Source organism: Eumetopias jubatus, unplaced genomic scaffold, assembly GCF_037043125.1.
Source record: "Eumetopias jubatus isolate StellerSeaLion01/CBP00866 unplaced genomic scaffold, mEumJub1_p1.0 scaffold_9, whole genome shotgun sequence".
Taxonomy (NCBI): Eukaryota; Metazoa; Chordata; class Mammalia; order Carnivora; family Otariidae; genus Eumetopias; species Eumetopias jubatus.
The window spans coordinates 63,592,869-63,614,601 of NW_028274815.1; the positions used below are offsets into that span (position 1 = coordinate 63,592,869).

The 21,733-nt window shown below is 40.6% G+C and overlaps 2 pseudogenes; both read right to left on the minus strand.

Annotated features, from left to right (window-relative positions):
• Positions 1-84: 84 nt before the first annotated feature.
• On the minus strand, positions 85-17,152 carry LOC114198525 (lethal(2) giant larvae protein homolog 1 pseudogene; annotated as a pseudogene).
• A 3,657-nt stretch (positions 17,153-20,809) lies between these two features.
• On the minus strand, positions 20,810-21,519 carry LOC114198527 (cofilin-1 pseudogene; annotated as a pseudogene).
• Between the last annotated feature and the right edge of the window lie 214 nt (positions 21,520-21,733).

Genomic DNA, 21,733 nt, shown 5'->3' on the forward strand with positions numbered 1-21,733 from the left:
CAGATCCCACCAGAGCCCACAGATTAGCAGGTATTGGTCCAAGTGAAGGGACAGGCAGGAGCCAGGGATGCTGGACCCCAGCTCCTAGCAGGGCAGGTGGCTGGTAGTCCTGGCCTTCCTCATTTTGATCAACATGATGCAGGCTTGAGCCTCTTCTTACATTAGGTTCCCCAGATTCTTCTCAGAATCCTCGGAGGAGCCCAGGAAATCTTTCACGCCCTTTATCCTACCATCTCCTTTTGTGTCCAGCGTGGTATAAGCACTGGTGGCCAAGTCCACGGACATGTGCAAGAGGATGGCCTCTGGTGGCCCTAGGGTGTCTGTTCCCTTGCTGCAGACAAGACCAGGGTTCCCATGGCAGATTCATGGGGCCACCATGATGCCTGGAGTCCCATTGGCCTGGCTCAGCTTGGGTGACCCTGGGAATCTGCAGCTGGCATGGGCGGTGTCATGCAGCCTGCTAATGTCCAGATAGGTGAGCAGCTCTGTGATGTTCTGGGCACTTAAGGAGAAACGTTCAAATTTCGACTGGGAACATCAGGTAAAAGCCCCAACTCGGGCATGTGAAGACACAGAGGGAAATGACGCTGACGTTCTCCTTCCAGATGCAGGAATAGTGGTTCTGGGATTGCAGGCCAGGCACAGAGAAGATGTGGATGTCACTCAGGTTGATGAGGCAGGCCTGGCAGGTCTTGGTATAGCCCTTATAGGCCACACTGGCAAAGGTAACCAGTGCCATTTTGTGCAAGCAACAGCCCCTTGTGGTCATCAGCTTGACCTTGATCTCGGCGCTCACCTTGGGCATTGCGAACACCTTGAACTGCTCCTCAGAGGCAGTGTGGAAGGCATGGTCGCCCTGCAAATCAGGCACCTGCACCAGGTCCCGTGAGGCCACTCAGAGCTCAGGCAGCGTGTGGCCACGCACGTACTGCACGACAAAGCCAAGGCGGGCGCACAGTGTGTCAGTTGCATCTCCTTGCCTGCTCCTCCCACCGTTCCCACCGTGTTCTCGCTGTTCGCACAGCCATCGCGTAGGCAAACATGGAGCCCGAGTTCGTGCCGCACGGAGGTCTGGGGCGGGCTGCATATCCAAGGAACGTGTGAGGAAGCGGAGGCAGTGCCTAGTGCGGGAGAGGGAGTGTTCAGCCAGCAGGGCTCCATGCAGGGCTGCACGGGCATCGTCATCTCCTCGTCCTCGGGGCGGGCCTGCTCCACGCATGGGCCTCCTGCAACTTGCCGTGAGCATTAGCTGCCGCTTCTTGCCTGAGACGTGGCTGTTCCGGATGAACAGTTGCGCGGAAAAGACTGGCACAGTGAGCAACTTCGCCTGGGAGCACAGCCCCAGGGATCGTTGGGTCTGAAGGGTGCACTTGGCCAGCACAGGGCTCTTGCACTTGTAGTTGAAGAGGCCATAGCCATGACTGATGCAAAAGGCTGCAAGGCTCCTAAGGCTTCTCTCAAAATGGAGCATGATGGATGTGACAGCAGCTGGCGGCAGGCACTGAACCAGCACGTGGGGCTGGAAGCCAGAGGGTTAGAGCTCAGCCACTCCTGGCCCTTCCATGTGATGCCCTCGCAATCCTGGAGGAGGTCGTGCTGACCACCTGCTCTGATGGCACGTTGCTTAGCTCCAGCATCAGCACCTGGCCTGCAGTGCCAACCACCACCATCTGGGCTGCGTCCTTGCAGAGTGCCACATTCTCCACGGACAGGACCGGATCGTGGCTGTTGATGTCCAAGCAGCCCCTCCTGCAGAAGGGTGACCAGTCGTCTCCTAGCCTGTTGGCGTGTTTGCCAGGCCAACGGGCCAGCCTACTGACATGCTTGCAGTCGGCCTGGAAGAGGACAGCTATGCTAAGCTTGCAGAGCGGCCACAGTGCCACGGCTGGGGACCTCCCAGAACTGCAGTGTGCGGTGCTCATTGTAGGTCAGCAGCTGACCTCGCCACCACAGCTCCTGGGCCAGATTCTGGCCCCCGGTGATGGACTAGCTGGAGGTGCTGCAGGCCCCCTGGGGGCGCTGCAACTTGCCAGAGCTTACAACATGGGCCCACAGCTTGGCGGGGACCTTGGCGAAATGGGCCAAGCAGGTAACTGCCAATGGGTATCTCTGTCTTAATGCTGAATATATACAGGAGAATAATTTTTCTAGATTTTGCCTCTATCATTTCTCCATACGTTATTTAGCTACCACAAGCAAACATGCTGGGCATCCAGTGAGCATTTGGGCATAAGACTTTGTTTGAAACCGAAGCTAGGTACAAAGATAAATTGGAGGAATCAGAGTATTGAAGATGGATTCTATCTGAGTATCTGTACTGTGAGACATGGCTTAGTTTGTACCAACAATAGTGTTATATCTACCAATTTCTAAGTCATTTTCTTATTAAAATAGTAGTTGAGCAGGTGTACCTAAAAATGCCTTCAATCACTTCTGTGTTAATTTGAGGGGAGAGTTTGTAAACCAGTGAAATTTAATTTTAGAATCCCATTCAGTTAAGCCTGGGAAAAAAAGGAAAGCAAATTGGAGTTTTTGGTTTTGCTTTGACACCTTATAATGCAATTAGGGCTTTTATGACCAAAGGAAAGTGATAACTACAGAAGAAAATTATGACAATTCTAACATTCAGTAGATTAAAAGGTTTTATGTACATTATCAAACTCACCTCAGTAGTTCTGGAAAGAAGGGAGAGAGAAATGTTGCTCTTTGTGTTTTATACCAATGTCAGTAGTATTAAATTATCAAAGAATGTATTTTAAATGCGAATATGTATACTGTGTATATATACATACAGTACACACACAGAATGAGAATAGCTTTAACTTCCCCAGTTTTTAAACTTTCTTTTCATAATCAGTGGTTTCCTTTAAGAAAATTTTTCAGGTAAGCATCCTAACATGTTCTGTTTTCCATCTTGTTTATCATTAAGTTGTCATGTTTTATTGTTTCAACTGGGTGATGTTAAGGGATTGATGGTCCAGTATGTAAACAAACTGACAAGAGGAGCTAGAGAAGACACCAGGAGGCTCATGATGAAACCTTTTTTTTTTAAAGATTTTATTTATTTATTTGAGAGAGTGAGCAAGTGAGAGAGAGAGCATGAGCAGAGGGAGAGGGAGAAGCAGACTCCCCGCTAAGCACAGAGCCTGATGTGGGGCTCGCTACCAGGACCCTGAGATCATGACCTGAGCCAAAGGCAGATGCTTAACCAACAGAACCACCCAGGCGCCCCAGAAACCTTTCTTAATGACATTTCCATATGAACACAGCCTGCCTACAAGCTGTTACTGAATCAGGAGCATATCACCAAATAGAAGTTTGGAACTGACCGCCCTACACACACACACACACACACACACACACACACACACACACACACACACACATCACAGGTGCAAAAATCCTGCATAGAGTTGATATCTGTCTTCCACTTTGGTTCCTAGACTTTGTCACTAACCTTACCAGTGAGCAAATATAAGTACACCTGCTTTCTAAGAAAACTCCTATTGAATTACAAATACTACACTATAATTTCCAAGTTAGTGCAATAATCCATAAACATTAGCATTGCTCCCAAACTATGCTGAGTATGCAAAATAAATCATGAGTCACAAAATATTTGCTACAAGCCAAGCCCATCCTTCACATGAACAATTTTCAGAAATGCAGACAGACATGAGCAACACTTGCTTAAAATTTTTATAACTTTTCCTGCCCTTTGAGACCATTCTTCAACATCAGGTTCAGCTCCTATAGTGAACTGAACATAAAGCTTAAAGATGAACAAATATAAATTAGGATAAATTATTCTATTTTCAGCTAATAGTTTGGTAGAGCTTACTGAAGGAAATGTCACGTTACTTAATTTTCCGAGCTCCAGTTTTTGCTTTCTCGTATATCCAAATGCATACACAGACACAGACATGTACACCCAATTCTTGACTTCTCTTGACTTCTCTAATAATGGGTTGACATTCTGGTTTCACTGATTTTCAGTGGTATAACCAAAACTTTCTCAATCAGGAATTTTAAAAGTATATCTTCTAGAATCTCCATTCATTCCTACCAGACGTAGGTTCCCTTTGATAGTCAGGATCAACGTTAACATGTTTGAGATCAGGTAGATGTCAACATGTTTTAGTTTTCTTTTTTAACAGCAAAACAGCCCAGATTTTCTTTGTAATTTATTTTTGGTATCAGTATCATTCCATTTTCTCCATGTTGCCCTTTTGAAGCACATTTAAATTTTCCTTAAAATATAGTGAGCACTCTTCTAGAGAATGCCTAACTTTATTTTAGTTCCTTTGATTTGCAATGCATAGCTGTAGCAATACATTTCCACATATTATTTGTTTTCATCACTGAAGCTCTTTGTTGCAAAGTTCTCAGAAGTTTGCTTTTTGGGATAACTTCCTAGACTATCAGGTTTCTACTCAGAACTCTTTGCCTTCTTTTTTTTTTAAGGTTTTATTTATTTGAGACAGAGAATGAGAGAGAGAGAGAGCATGAGAGGGGGGAGGGTCAGAGGGAGAAGCAGACTCCCCGCTGAGCAGGGAGCCTGATGTGGGACTCAATCCCAGGACTCCAGGATCATGACCTAAACTGAAGGCAGTTGCTCAACCAACTGAGCCACCCAGGCGCCCAGAACTCTTTGCCTTCTGACTGGTGTAATTTACATACAATTTAAATTGTCTTCATTTGATTATATTAGGGGATGGCATGAGATGATTCTAGGTTTTCAAACTTCTGTGTACTTAATGCATTAGGAAAAAAGTGCAATTTCAAAGTAGAAGCTCAAGACCAAATAGGGGGCAGGGCGGGGGAAGAATCATGTGTGGTGTTAGCAGGGGTAATTGAGGCACAGGGATAGGTACTGTTGCTAAGGGACATTTCATGCCTAAAAGCAAGTTTAGTGATAATTTGCAGAGACTATTGCATGGACGCTGCTCTAAATGCTTCTTGTTCTTTCCCAACTGAATTCGTATCAAGTCTAGTAGAAGAATAGATGTTGCTTTTTCTTGGGGAGCTGATCCATCATTGCCCTGAGAATGCCAGAACAGGTGCCAAGGAATGGTGGAGGTTAGATTCAACTTCTGGAGGAATGACATAACTTGATAACTTCCTTCCAAGTGATCCATTCATTAACATGTCTTATAAATCTCTCATCAGCCGGGGTAGTTTAAAAAACAAACAGACAAGAAAACAACTGTGGGAGTAAATGTGTTGTCCTCATTGACAAGTGCTTTGACCACTAAACCACTTCTAAATTCTCAAGATGATACATTTATACATGCGTGTGTGTGTGTGCGTGTGTGTTATTGGTACTTAATGCTGTGCTGCCTGCTAATTTAGTTTCATCTACAGTCTTGGAAATGATTTCTTTCCTTCCAAGATCCAAGTCATTACTGTGAATAATTAAAAAAGCAGGGCTCTACCCTCTTGGTAACATCTTTCCACCTTGCAGTAATCCCACTGATTGGCACTGCTGTGGCCATGCCTGACCCTTCACCCAGTTTGAGGGCTTGTTTGCCTGCCTAGTGCAGCTCCGTACTTCCAGCACTCACTTTTCTTGTTGAAATGTTTCCTGACAGTGTAAGTGTACTATTAAATGTGCATGCAGTTCCTCCTTTGTGCCAATCATGTATCTTGATTTAGTCTTTTGTGTCTATTTTTTTCCTAACTTATACACTTTTTTTCTCCAGCAAAACTGAATCTATACAGCAACAGCTAGTGTCCTGCCCCAAATGTTCTCTCCCCTGTCTATCAAGGTGCAAGTTCAGTGCTAGACTTTTCCTTTTCCATCCTGCTTAGAGATTCTGTGACACGCACTGTCTCTATTATTTCTAGAAGATGCCCAATAAATATTTGCAGAGTTGAAATATGTCTTTCTTTCATTAAGATATAAGCTCCTTGCAGACAGGGTCTGTGCCTTAGTGCCCCTTGCGTTGTACCTATGGCATTAGGCATTTTTAAGATGTATTTTTTGATTCACAGATTTTTTTTGATAATTTGAGAAACTATTTTGCTCAAGTTTTTTTTTTTTTTAAGAAAGGTCGGATTTTCGATTTGTCCAAATCTTGTAAGTCTTCTATTTTAGATAGTAGTTCCTCAAAGGGACTCAGCTATTTCCCTGCTATGTCACTGTCCAATGTCTGCTTCCTATAGGCTTTGCTGTGTGTATCTTCTAGGGAGGGAAAAAAGCTCTTGTCCAGTCTGCTGCTCTGTAGAAATAACTGAAAGGGCAATAATGTGGCATTTGTTAGATGTTAAAAAATGGAAGGAAGGGGAGGCTTTTAATTGTATGGGAAATTTAATTAGATTTAGACTAATTAAATTCATTTTTTATATTAACATGTTCACAAATATTATTGCATCTCGTTAGATTTCATTCTTCTAGCCTTACTGAACAATATTCAGTAGTAGTTTCAGATTACAATAAGTTCATTATGAAGATAAGGTGGAATTAGTGTAGGAAGCTCAGCTGGTTGAAGGGGTCTGTACTTTAATTACTGCAGAGGGTGTGCATATTAATTACAACACAAGTGATATTTACTGTACCTCAGGAACATATGACAGGGTAGAGATACTGACAGCACCAGCTAATAAACTCAGTATGATAATGAGGAGAAAAGACCATAAAAATAGAAGGAAATAAAATTATTCATAAAGTATATTGATCCCAAAGTAAAGACATTAAGCTCTGATGAAGGGCAACAAAAGGGAAGCTCCTCACTTTATCAAACAAATAACCAAAGTAGAGAAATGTTAGCGGGGAGACAGATTGTGATTATACTGGTCACATGATCACACTCCAGAGAGTACACGGGAGCCATAACATGGGAGATTTTTAATAAATCAGCAGAAAGCCATACTGTCACCTGCAGGAACCGAGGTCGCAGTGGCTAAGGACAGCTCCGTAGAGAAGTCAAATGTGCTCTGGCGTAAACTGGGAGGAACCACATGCATACAAAATTTGGTTCAAGAGCCATTGTCCCCTCTGAAAAAATCGAGGGCACACCTAAGAATCCTGTGAGAATTACTCTCAATTGCAACCTGGGGGCCCTCACCCACTTTTCCCTGTCCTTAGAAATCACCAGCTCTGATTTTGAGATGGTAAAAGGAAACAGTTGGGGGTTGGTTGGAGAATTTTTCCCAGTAAATGCTCAATTATGTCATGATGCTGTCTGAATCTGAACAGCCCAAAGGAAAGTTCAAATTTTGGCCTACAGCGATTAAATCTGAGATTTGTTTTGTTTCGTTTTCACATGGGCCTTCCAAAGAAACGGTCATTTTTTAAAAACAATTATTTAATCGACTACCAACATTTACAAACAGGTTCATTTTAGAAAAAAATGGCTAAAGTGCTAATTCTTAATTTACATTAAATAATTACTATAGTCAGGTTTCTGCTAAGTATTTGTCATTTTTGAGTTTATTAGCCAAAATCTGCCACAAATTGTGCTGGTAGTTGAGTTATTATGGATAGAAAGTACATCAGTTACCTATTTATTTTAACACATGGAATACTGATGTTGACCAAACTCTTACAATTGCTCTAAGTTAATTTTGTGAGGAAAACATTCTGCTGTGGGTGTATATATGAACAGTGATTTTAATATATATTGGAAATATGTGATATATATTTTACATATGAACTTGAATCTGTATGTAATAGAACATGCAGTTCTGGTTAAAACACCTCAAAAAATAATAGTAAACTTAGAGAAAACGGAAAGAAGGGCATACTTTGGGCAGTGCATAATCTGGGCCTGCATTTTGGTGACACAGAGGTGTCTGGAAACAAAAAACAAAAGCAGAGGTTGTTCATTTTGGTTGAAATCTATAAATTCATCAATTGAAAGGATTAGACTTCAAATTACTGAATGAAATTATGGGAAATCTCTCTTTGCAACTTGGTCAAGACAAATAAGATGAATAACCAACTCACTCAGTTCTCAATTAGTTTAATTTATGCATCCTGGAGTGGAAGCAAAGCTAGCCCTGGACACCATCATGAAATGCGGGTGTCATGCCTGCTTTCCTGAACCTCCATCTCCCTTTTCCAGCGCCTTACTCTATCCCAATATCCAATGTTTTCTTGCTTGCCTTTCTTTCCTTTGGTGGAGGGGTTGAGAGGTGATTTCACTCATATTAAGGTGAAATATTTCCAGGAATATTTTTAAGAGAAAAACGTTGCATGTAAGCTTACATTATAGCTTGACTATTAAACGAAGTATTTCTGTATGAGCAGAGGATCTACCTGAAATGACTCAAATGTATCAAATAGTTATAAACAAGACCCACGTGAAAGGCTGGGAATAATCAGAATGTGGGGAAAAGAGGTAGTAATTCAAGTTTTATAATTGGTATTGTGGTGAACTGTATTATTTTCACTAATATATGTTTGGTATTTACAACATTAAGACATAAGGGTATAGGATTGTATGGTATCAGGAACATGGTAGGTAGGTGTTTTTGATAAATATTTAATGAAAGAACGAATAAACAAATGATTCATTTACTGAATGAATGATTGAATGGGTCCACCTCAGGGGGTGTTTCATCAGTCCTTGAAAATTACTGGTGGTGTTTCTGTTGTATCTGGTGAACTGAGTACTGTCTGTAACCCTGGCATTTGGCTCTATGTGCTAGCCGTCCATAAGCACCACCTGAAATGTGAGTTCTGGCCAGAGTGGATTACTATGTCAAGTGGCTAGGCCCTCGCTCTGTGTTTGGATGTAAAGACTAGAGGTGATAATGGGAGATTGATGCACTTGTGTTGAAATCTGGAGTATGAACTCATCTCTAGTTTACGCCTTGGGAGATTCAAACAGTTTTATGGTAAATATGAATAGCTTTAGCAGACTTTCAGTTATCAATATGCTGATATATGTTTTTTTTTTCCCCAAAATATCCTGATACTTGGAAACAGAAGAATGGTTTAGGTGCATACCGATTACATATATAGATGGGAAATTCCAAGCCTATGATTCCTACTGACTTGGATTTAGGCTGAGTTATTTATTAGTATTAAAGAATCAGAACACGATAGAGGCACAATAGAGGGAAAATTTATTTAAAATCTAGCAGAGTATAATTCTGATTTTCTATTAGTGTTTCATGGGTTTCAGATATGGGTTTACTTCTCTTTGTCAGAGCTTTACATTTTTCCTGTTAATATTTTTTGTTTATGGTCCCTATCACAAGGTTCCTGCTGTCCTCATGGCATCTCATGTGCCCTTAGCTCCTTACCTTCCCTCATACGTGCTGCTTCAGTGATCTATAGTTCATTGTTCATCATTATTTTTCACCCTCCTCCCATCCAATTTGGTTCTGATATTTGTTTCTGCAAACATTACTTTCTCTTTTCTATGTCTCTACTTTAATGGCTAATTTTTTTTTTGAATTTGACATTCTGGAACAGCTCTTCTCTTTTCCAGCAGTGGAAGAGTTGAGTTTGTTGAGAAACAATTTTGGGGACATCTATCAATGTGGACTTAAGAAAGAAGGGTAGTCCTTAGCTTCCTTTATTTATTTCTTCTTTGAGTAATGAAGAGACAAAGAATATTGGATGTAGTTATTAAATAGACATGAATTCTAGACATGTTGTAGAAAGCAGAGGATTTAGGAATTAGAGTATCAATGAGACAAAATAGGTTGTATCACCTAACGATTGGGGTAACTAGCCTACAACATCAATTAAGGAAATCGTTCTTTTTTACATTTTGAATATGTATATGGGCAATCCTGCTGCACTTTATTGGTTGAAATTAAAAATTTAAGGTTAAACAAAACAGATGACCTCTAAAAATATATTATACTTGACCCAATATGCTTTGTAATCTCTGCAGTCACAGGGAGCCACAAAATTCTTGTGTTTCAACTACACAGAAAATCTTGTTAATTGTTGTTGCAATGAAGCAAAACTTACAGAATGTCCCCAAAGCATTTGAAGTTAGTGCAGGGTTTAATATCTTTAAACACCTCAAGCTCCAAGTAATTTCATAAATTAAAGTTTTAGAAGGTTAAGTTTCTGCTGTAAACAAATGTATGTTTGTGTAAGAACAAGTATTTTGTGAAAATCTGAGGAAGATTGAATAGATAATTAAAAATTGCAATATTTTAATCAATAAAAAAGATGGATATGATTGTTCTTGCCATTCTATTTCTTGGACCTTGTAAATCTTCATAAATCCCTTTCCTTTCCTTTTTCTTTTCTTTTTTTTTTTAAGACAGTGTTGTATATTCATTACCACAAAGTGAAAGTCATAGTTAACGTTTTCTGTAAGTCTTAGACTGTATGGCTCCAAAGAGTGTGTTAAAATAGTAATTCATTGAGAAACCTCAAACCTGTGTCATAGAATAGTACTAATAGGAATAAAAGAACAGAAAAAACAACCTGTGATGGAAAATCACAAATCTCTTAGAAATTGTCAAATTGATCAGCATCACTAGGAACTATTGAGAAGAGCAGAGGTGCTGTGCTTGTTATTTGATTTAACAACAAATATCAAAACAAAAATGTTTGATTTCTTTTGAGAAAGATCATTTTTTCCGTTACCTTTTCTGAAACAATCCCCACCCTCTGTTCCCTCATTCCTGTTACAATTAGTCATTACCTACTGTTGCTTATGATTTGTTGGCAGTCCCAACTGCAATCTGTTGCTTTGTGACAGATCAATTCTTTTAGCCTACAGACTCGTTCTTGAATTCAGCCAAAATGAAAAAAAAAAAAACAACCATATATATATGTATGTATATGTATATGTATATATGTAAAAGTCGAAGTCACATTGCTCTGGCTAATGTGGCAGATCATTCTTTTAAAAGGGTGCTCTTAAAGGGAGACCATTAATGAACCCTGCATGTATATAAAGGGAGTGAATGACATTAAGTAACCCCCCTATGGGTGTCAGGTTCAGAGTCCATATGTATTGACTGTGGAATTTGAAGTATGTTCATTTACTATCGTCATTTTTAAAGGAGACAATTTCAGAGCAATATTTTAGTTAGAGAAGTTGCTTCTGAGCCTACTGAAGAGAATTTGTAGAAATCCTGTTGTTTATACCCACACACATATAGATGTATACACACACCACTGAGTTTAAATAATCCCAGTAAGATTCATATTGCTCAAGTTTTTCAGCAAAAGAAATTATAGTTTTCTTGCAATCAATTTAACAGTCAGAGCTTTGGTGTAGCAAAATATACGCTTCGTAGCCCTTCAAAATTTACGCAGTTTGTACATATAGATACATGCTGTATATATTTTGAAGTGATACGTATGTTGAAATTTTTCCTCACTTAAAACCATGCTGCATAATTGATTGGAAGAGTTACTCTCATCACAGTCTATTTTTGCAGCAAAGCAGAGGCTATTTGAGATGCTTGTGTTTTTTTTTCTCTCTCTTAAATGCTTTACTTTATTGCAAGGAAAGGAAAAACTAGTCATTATATAGCAAGATATTATTCATCATTGGTTTGTTTTGAACGATGCTGAATTGAGTAACATTACTGCATAACAAGATAAATATATTAAAAAACATTTTCTCCATTTAACTTTTGGTGTCACTGTTGTCTGACTCAGTGAGACCCTCTTTGGTGAAACACACACACACACACACACACACATATTCACATGCTCATTGACATTTTAAAAATATGTAATCCCTTGAGTTTGCTACTTTACAGACCCAAGGAACAGCTTGCTTCTCAACATTTCTATATAATAAGGTCGCCTCAATCACAAGGCCACAGCTGCCAAATTAAGAAAATTGGTGGGCTATTGAGGAAAATACTGCTGAACCAAAAGGCAGATGTTTCACTGTATGTTATACATTGGTGAACACCCTCAATCTGTCAGCATGCATTTTCTAAAGGCATAAACTAGCCACTGTCTTGGTTCCTGTTTTCATTTTGAGTTTTTCAAGGGCCCCCCTTGTTTGGCTCCTGGAAAACTACCAACTTTTCTTACTCTAAAAAGAAGACAAGGTACTCATTCACGAGAAATTACTCTAACCATTTGAGAAATACCTTAAAAATTTTTCAAGCTCGATTTGGAAGGAGGCTATAGGCATTATGGTCATTATGCAACTTTACAAATGAATCCATGACAGCTAACGTAGAATTTAAACGGTATATCAATATACACAAGCCATGGGGGCTACTACATAGCACAGGCAAGATTAGGTTGCAACATGCTTGCATTTTTAGTCTGATCATTCTTTTCACCAATTCCCCTTATGAAGAAAGGGAGGAGTCCTTAAACATTCAAATTTGGAAATTAAGGACTGAAGATGTTACTCCAAGTAACCAAGGAATAGCGAAAGCAGCAGCTTTTCTATACTTTGTTTTGCATCATTTGGTTGCATTTAACTGCGTTTGTAATCATTTAGGATAATCTTTTTCAAAAATTATGAGAATTTTCATTACAATTAATTTTTCTACAGTTTTATAATTTCTACAGACTTAAGACTAGAAAAAATTACTTAAGTGAATACACTAATTCACTGTAACATTGTTAGATTAAAGTTTACTTTTAACATGGTATCATTATACTTAGATTCTGAAGACTATCAAATTATTTGGATTATACTAGATTTGAATAAATAGCAGAAAACACACAGAAACGAATTCAAACATATTCCTTTGTTCCGGTAAATTACTACATATGCCTCTAGCTGCCTAGTATCTGAGGTTCTGTAAAAGAAGATTTTTTTTTTTTTTTTGCCCTCCCAGTGTGTTTTATCCACCATTTAAAAACACATTTGAAATATATTGCAATTGCGTGAGAAGTGACATAAATACATTTGGTGATTAATATTTATTTGATCAACTGTGAGTGCAACAATATGACTTCTAATTTGAAACCACACAAGCTTCCTTTTCAGCAATCCTGCCTTTCAAAGCCTTTCATTTGCTATATCACAGGCTGATCTTGGAAAGAGAATCTGTTCGATGTACTTTTCCCTACTCCTTTTCCAACTTGAAACAGGAGAGTGGGCATTTAGCCGCATTTCCAGGTGTGCCACATTGGACCTTGTCAAATGTGCAAAGGACAGGGGAAACTCTTCGACTCTTGGCGTGTGGGTGATTCCTGAGAGCTTGGCCTGCTGAAACACGTTCCAGGGTCTATGTATTTGAAGGTCTGCACATAGGTTATCTGCACCGTATAAACATGCTCACGTACATTTTGTAAAGTGGTAGAGCGGATCTGGAGAACATCTCCCAATGTTAAGCAGAGATCCTGTTCTATCTGTCTCGTATTATTATTCCTATTGTTTTATTTCCATCCCCTGTGCGCGTGGTGTCTTTTGTGGCACTTCAGCTGTGATGAGATGGGCGGGTGAGCAGCTTCCTCTAGAATTGGAGCCAGCTGGTTTGGAAGACTGGCAAACCCTCAGCTCTCCCTCCATCCACCACATTAGAGATTGACTTTATTATCTGCCGTAGCTCCATGCCATGCCCAGTTTCCAGGGGCCCAGGATGCAAGCACGTAGCACAGGCCTATTCGCCGTTGTATGTATTTTGATTTAGTCATAACCTCAGGAATTGCCTTTTAACAACAACTACCAAAAAAAAGTGAGGGTCATCCACTTCTAATGCTGGAAACCCTGTGATAATCTGTTCCATGCATTCAAATGAAAATATGACTTCTTGGCAGAGAATAGCATTATAATGTAAAATCCCATATGCTGTTATACAGTATGTTGCAATCTGTTTTACGGCTGCCTCTATTCTAACGAGTGAATACTGCCAATAAAGCAATTGAAGATAACACTAATTGCTTATTTCTGTGATCCATAATTTTTATGGCTGCCTTATAGCTCTTTAGTCAAATAGATGCTTTTTGGCCTTTAAGATCTAGAACTCGTGTTCTGTAGCAATTGAAACTGGAAATGTACATGCTGGCCTGAGATGCTTTTCTGTACTTGATGAGTAGGAGGCAGCAGAAAAATAATGGAAAGATGTGGAAGAAAATGAAGTCTTAAGTCGGCTTTAGCAGGTAACCCCTAGATTTTATCGACAGACAGGTAACTTTAAAGAGACACATAAATACATGGCTGTGGATGACACTAAATGACGTCGTCAGGTGTTGTTAGGCCTCGTGCCTTCTGGGGCCTGGTGGACACAAAGGGGATCATGGAACACACCGTGGTTATGTGAACACAGCTGGCTGGAGACAAGGCTCTGCGTTCGATCCCGGGTTTCCCACGTATTGGCAATATGACTGTGTGATCTCGAGACAGTGATTCAACTTTTCTGAGTTTAGGCTCCTCTCAGAAACGCTGCGATGACTAAGAGGGTGGGAACACGCTGCTGACTGGAAAGTACTCTCCTCACGTTAGGGATTGTGCTGGATCCCTGTTTGGGGCCATCGTGACATGCTTGTTCGTGAATATGCATATAGAAATCTCAAACTTACGCAGCATTTGTCCAAGAATGTATCCAGCTCTTGGCTATTATTCAGAGTGGAGTCTGGGGACCGGGAGCCCTGGCCCCACCTGGGAGTTTGGTTAGAAATGCACAATCACTGGCCCCACCCCAGGCTGCTGATAAGACTCTTCCCTTTATTAGAATCCTGAGGTGATTAGTATGCACACTGAAGACTGAGAAACCCCAATATAGTCGAACTTACCTCATGGATGAGCAAGTTGAGAGTCAGCAAGGTGAAGTGATTCTTAAGAGGTCACGTAGTACGTTCAGAGTTAAGACAGGATGAGAGAGCCCAGGGCTTCTGACTCTTGTTTAATCCATGCTGCCTCCCCCTTAAAATAGGGAATGTTTAATTTTATTGTGTGACAGATTTCAGATTAACCACATAGGCTCAAAAGTGGGCAACGTATTTGCAGCTTAAAATAATGTTAAGTCAGAAAAGCCATCTGTTTCTGCTTTACTTGGTCAGATAGTGAAAATAAAAATCAAAGCAAACAATAGGCTTTTTACTGAGCTGAAATTATATATGAAAAGTGTCTAGAATACTCAAAGATTTCTACTCCTGAAGTTCTGTAGATATGTTCTCAAATTCTCAAATTGAAGAATTTAAGAATATGCTCTGAAATTCAGACAGAGTACATGTGCAAGGGTCACAGGGTCCTAGCATTCCATTTTTCTCTTTGTATTCAACTTTCTAGATAGTATAATCTCTGGCAGTGTTTTTTTTACATATATTACGAGCTGAGCACTGCAAACCAATATAACTTATTATCCCATTTAATCTTCACTACGAATCTGTGGGGTACTACTATTATCCTCATTTTATAAATGATATGATGAACCTCAGGAAAAGAACGTGTCCAAGGACACACAGCCAGCAAGATGAAACTGAAGAATGAGTTTAAGTAGATCTTCCAAATTAATGCTGTGACCAGTGAGTCAGACTTTTTTGAATCCTAATTCCTTAAATTCTGATTTAATTAGATCTTTTCTCCAAATGTGAATTTCTACCATAATTTCATGCAGAGAGGCTGGGACAGAGTTGACCTTTTTTGCCTTTTGCACCGAGCACATGGATGGGTGAAGCAGCCAGCACCCTGTGTCTCAGGAGTCTGGGGCTGGAGTTGTCTGAGCCAGGGAAGGAAGGAGTCTTAAATGCCCCTGCTCTTCTCTCCGTGGTCAGAAACTGCCTCCCCCAAAATGCTGAGTCTAGGTTCTTGGTTCAACAGCTCTTATTCGCTAGTACTGAGACTGACAACAAATAAAGGTTGTAATAAAAATGCCAACGTACTTGCGAATATTCTTAATGAAATCAGCAGTGCAGGCTTTCACAGAGAAATGAATACTGAAGCAAGAAAGAGACAGAGCTGCCCCAAATGGTTCTAGATACAGTGGGAGCCTTGTGACCGAAGGTACAAAGCTTAAGAGAAACCACCCGTGGGAGAAAAGGAAGGAGCAAGAAGGGGAAAGGACTGATTCTAGTAATTGCAGAGATAGTCTAAGTAAAATAGTGATTAAGAAGCAAATGGCAAAATGATTGATCTGGAAAAAGAAACACACACACACAAGCAAACTTAGGATGTTCACCCTCATTTTATAGGACACATTCGGTTCCCTGCTAATAGTCCATGTGTAGAATCTCTAAAAGCTGTAACTTGCCAAATGTTAACTGTTGGTATATGCCGAAATCTCATTATGAAAGGATGTGATCAGAAAAATGACTATTGCAACCAGCTGTAACCTATAGCATTCAAATAACTATCTTGATACAAGAGACAAACACTGACTACTTAATTCCAACACTTTATAACACTACAGAGGAAAAAAAGACACTTGTCTTTCCCTTTATATGCACTTGGCTACCTGATTTTTTATTTTTTAGGTACTGGAGAAAAGATCAATTTAAATATCTCCAGCCTACCAACATGGTATCACAGTATTTATGGTACTTACCCTGTGATACTAAAGAGATTTTTTTCAAAGAAAAAGAGTAGATCATCTCTTGGATATATATTTAAAAAAAAAGTAACCTATCACAGAACTCTGATTTCTTAGATGAAACTTCATGCAATGTGCAACCTATCAAGATTATAGAAACAGAACGATCTCCTATTATTTCTTCTTTAAATCCTGGTTAATTTTTGAAACTTTCTGCTTTACTTTAGAAATGGGACTAGCATTGCCTTCTTGGGCTCTGATCAGCTTTATTTTTCTGCTACACCAAGGGGCTTTTATTTCACCTCTTTGTGAAATTGGCTGGTTTCCTAAAGTTATTCTTTTGTTATAATTTAACACAGTAAGAAGAGAGTAGGAAAAAAAGAGAGATCTAATATGGTATTATTTTATGACTACATAAAACTCCATTGTCAGGACGGAAAATACAGGAAAGGCTCTACACACAGATGGCTAAAAAGTTAAAGCCGAGTAAATGATCAGAGAGAGAGAGAAAGAGAATCGTATCAGAGTCTATGTTCCTCGGTATTATTTTGTATGCATGTCTTTGAATTTGAAATTCAAATAAGGCTTTTTATATATATACATAATTGAAAACAATTTTTTGATAAACAAGCAGACCAGATATCCAAACAAGAAGACGCTGCTCTGCCCTTTTCCCATTTAATCACAGAAGTCCTTGTCTTACCTTATATTATAGGAATGGAATTGTAGGGATTAATATGAACAAACTTAACCCTTTTTTAACTTACCGGCACGTCATGTTTTCGGCTTACATGCCATGAGAAATGTGGGCAGGGCAGGGTCGGGGGGGAGCGGAGAGGTGCAGGGGGAGGAGGATGAAGGGAGAGGAATAATAGAAACCTTTTTAATATATTGATGCGAAATGAAAAGTAATTCAGAAATGCAATTTAGTGATGACCTCTCCTTTGGGTGGTTATGAAAAACAGCCTTGTTTTCTTTTATAAAGAAATGCTGGCATGCTTGACTTTAGTGAATCAAGAGAATTGTTTGCCAAATAACAGTGATGGTGTGTGTCCTTGTCAGAACACCTGCTGTATTCTCCCAGCAAACACTGGGGCCGTGGCGTCTCTCCTCTAATGACACCTCATCAATCCGCTCCTATCAATGTCCCAGCCATGGAGGTGACTTCGAGTGTTCAGAAGCCTTAGAAAATGTCAACGTTTTGGGAGAAAAGGTCAGTCACAGCTTCCCCCCCACCTCCCCTGCCAAGCCACCGTGGGCCTGGCGTTCATTATCCTAATTAAATCCAGCAGCTGAACATCTTCTTATCTGTAGGGGAGGAGAGCAGGGGCATGATGCAATAGGATTGATTTGCATATCCAAAGTTAATTAGTGTGGAGGAGCAGGTGTACAGTAATAATAATTATCACACATGACAATCACCTGTGACCACTTCCCTGCGCCCCTTCCGGGATTCAGCACAGTGATTGCTGGCTGGTTTTTTTCTTGCTTGATACCCATCCTGAGCTGTTTATGTCCTTGTGCCTCTCTTCACAAACCTGCTGTGAGTAGCTCGTCTGTTCCTTAACAGGCGCTGTATTTTTCTCTAAAGGTATATTTTCCCGTTTCATTTGGAGGGAGAGACGATTGTAAGGCAGCTATTTTCAATTTTGTTTGCTGAAGTTGTCACATCCTGGTGGAGCCTGGGTATTTATTTTTAGATTACATGTAAGTGGATAAGGGGGAAAAAAAAGTGCTCAGGATCATAATTTGAAAATCCCATTTTGCATCATTTGAACATTTTATCTTGAGCATATGCTGGCGAATCAGTCTGATCCAAAATAAACTTATTAGACAGCAGACACATGAAACCAAGTGACAGTTTGATGTTTGCCACGAGACTGCCCATGCCGGTGTGAAGAGGGGCAGTGGGGCTCCATCCACAGACCTTAGCACCCCCAGGCCGGCAGGCTGTGGATGCTCACTGGACACTGACCTGAAAAAACGGAGGCAGATTTGGGTGGGTTGTTTAGGGCCTGGCAGCATCCAGGGTAAACAAACAAACAAACATTAGCATGATAGACCAGTAGGAAGACTTGAAATTGTAGCCTTGGAGCAAATTCAGTGCGGCTCACAGGATGGCTCTCAGGATGCCTTCATCACAGAAAGCTTAGATAGATTACACTCTTCGGATTTCGCTTGCACATAAATGTGTAGGTTATGCGTGTTTAAAGTGTTTTCTCTGTCAAACGAGGGTAATTTTTTCAAATTAAGCCAAAAAGCATGCCCTGGAAATGGGATGTGCTTTTATAGAAATGAATTATTGCTGTGTGCTATACAGGAATTTAACACTCACAATGGTAGGCTAATAAGTAGGTAAGAACAGAATATTAAATACAAAGAAGTTTTTCTGGGTGAAGGGGAGGCATTAATGTTAAATTAGCTATGAAACTGTTTTTAATTTTTTTTTCATTTTGACTTTTGTCTGTTTCACTTTTATTTGTCAGGGTACATTTTTGCCAATCAAGTCGAGTATAACAGGTGGGCCTCCCTTTCACACAGCTTTAATGATAAGTGACAGAGATGGCAAAAGGCACTCAACCGCCTGCAGAATGCATTAAAAATTCAAAACTTTACTTATCAGTCTTTTATTAAAACTTTCTGTAATTGTGCAAAATTATTTCCCCACTGGGTTAGCTTTCAATATGGAGTACAATTATATTTCTGACACGAAAATAATTGCAGTTAGAAAAAAAACTACAGAAAAAAGTATTTTTTAAAGCGAAATCCATCCATTTTTACATCCATGAAGAGGCATTACAGTGAAAAATTAAGCGATTTCTAAAGTAAAGCTCCAGTTTTGAACATTTGACTTTCAGTACTAGACAAGTCTAGTTTGTAGAAATGTAAAGGAATTATGGCTGAGGGTTAAAGACTTCCTAGTCCTTATCTGTTTACCAAGGAAATACTTTGGTGATTGTATCTTTAATCTGTCAGTGTTAGTGTAGCTAAAATGGTGGATCTAAATTCTTTCCAACAGGATAAATATTAGCAGTAGTAGCTGTGTTTCATGGAATCAGCTGTGGTTTTTTTCTATATGACTGATGTCTTCTTAGCTTATGATTTTTTTAATTAAGATTTATTAGAGAGAGAGAGAGAGAGAAAGCAAGCACAAGGCAGGGGGGGAAGGGGCAGAGGGAGAAGCAGACTCCTTCATGAGCAGGGAGCCCAATGTGGGGCTCAATCCCAGGACTCCGAGATCACGACCCGAGCCAAAGGCAGCCGCTTAACCAACTGAGCCAGCCAGGCACCCCTTAGCTTATGATTTTTAATGCAAGTGTTGATAGCTCTGGACAGGGGGCTCTGCTTCCATAGAGCAACACTTTTTTTAAATTTTTTTTAAGATTTTATTTATTTATTTGAGAGAGAGAGAGAATGGGAGATAGAGAGCACGAGAGGGAAGAGGGTCAGAGGGAGAAGCAGACTCCCTGCCGAGCAGGGAGCCCGATGCGGGACTCGATCCCGGGACTCCAGGATCATGACCTGAGCCGAAGGCACTCGCTTAACCAACTGAGCCACCCAGGCGCCCCATAGAGCAACATTTAAATAATTCCCAACTTCTACTTTGGTCATCTCCATCTCTTAATCTAAAATATTATCAGTCAAGTTTCTAGAAAAACAATTGCCATGTGTACATTCCCCTAAGATGTAGAGATCAACACGTTTTTGCTTGGGCATCTTTTATGTATAATTCACTATAGTTGGAATTCTGGGAAATATGGAGGCATGAATTTCTATTTCAACTGGGGCTTTGGGAATCAGCTCAGATTTCCATGAAAGCTGATGCTTACTACCCTTTCTTCCTTTCCACCCTAATGAGACATTCTTGTTGAAGACAAAGAATACTCATTGTGTATTTATTAAGTATTCACATGATGTCAGGCAATGCCACTTAAATCTAAAGTTTTACAAGTCTTCCTCACAGCTTTGCTCCTGATATATACATATATATGTATATGTATATATATATATACTCATTTTTAATTTCCTTTTTTTTGAACTTAATATACAGCATAAGTTATATAAATTGGGAAACTAAAACTATTTATTTATTTATTTTCCTATTAGCGAGTCTTTGTATTGTGTGCGTGTTTTTTTTTTTTTTTTTTTTCTTTTAATTGAAGGTCCCTTCCTGGTCCTGCTTCCACCAGTGGCAGCAGCCAGGGGAAAAGGGGAAGGGAACCAGGCAGCCCAAGGAAGGAGTCATCTCTACAACTTCCATTTATACACAGAACAAAACAGACAAGCACAGTGCCGCTACTGTGGGAAGAGGTTGGCAGCATGGGAAAGGGAAGGTGCAGGTGGGGTGTTAGGGTGTCATCAAAAAATACAGCACCCCCAAAACTGAGGTGCCTGGGGGCAACTGGTCTACTTCAACCCAAGAGGAATCAGAAGATCAGAAGCAGTTTGGGAAGGCCAGAACTGCCAGGGACAGAGACAAGAGGAAGGGCCAGGGTGTGGGGGGCTGTTTGGCAACTGGGGTGAAGGGATTGCCCTCCCCCTGCTGAGATCCCCCTAGCTCCTCTGGTCTGGCAGGAAGGGGAAAGTCTGCAGTCCCCAAGGTCAGGTTTGGGGCTGCTAGATGCTCGAGGCAGGGGGCTGGAGGGGTCTCACAAAGGCTTGCCCTCCAGGAAGGTGATGGCACGCCTGCCCCCCCTTCAGCTACTCTGCTTAGGATACAGTGGTCCTTACCTCATCGTAGTAGTTTGGTTATAATTCATGACTGATCCCTGTCAGCTTCTTCTTGATGGTGTCCTTAGAGTTGGCATAGGTCACTGTGCTCTTAAGGGGTTCAGACTCAGAAGATAAACACCAGGTCCTCCTGCCTGTCTCATCGGTCTTATAGATTGCATCGGAGGGGGCAGAGTGGCAGTCCTTATCTGGACTGTCTGGACAGGTGGCCTAGGTGTTGTCTTCTCCATTCTGGCCCGGATCACCGACCAGCATTTCCTTGCCCTGCTCCAGGATAATGTTCTTGTCCTCGCTCAGGCAGAAGAACACCGCCTTCCTGCGCTTCTTCACCTCCTCTGGTGTTGACGACTTCCACACCTTCGTGTCATCCAGCACTTTGATGACGCTGTCAGAGACAGCCACACCAGAGGCCATGTTTCCGGACATGAAAGGAGAGAACAAGGAGAGACGGAAAAGACAAGAGACACTGCAGCTGCTGCCGGGATCCGACTGATGAAACCAAAACTTGAAATTCAAAATTTAAATTGTCCTCAACATGGAATGTGTTGAAACCTTTATCTCCTACGTAGCTGTTTTCATAATCCATTTGGGCACTTGCATCCTGCGGTGGTGGTCCTACTGTGCATGG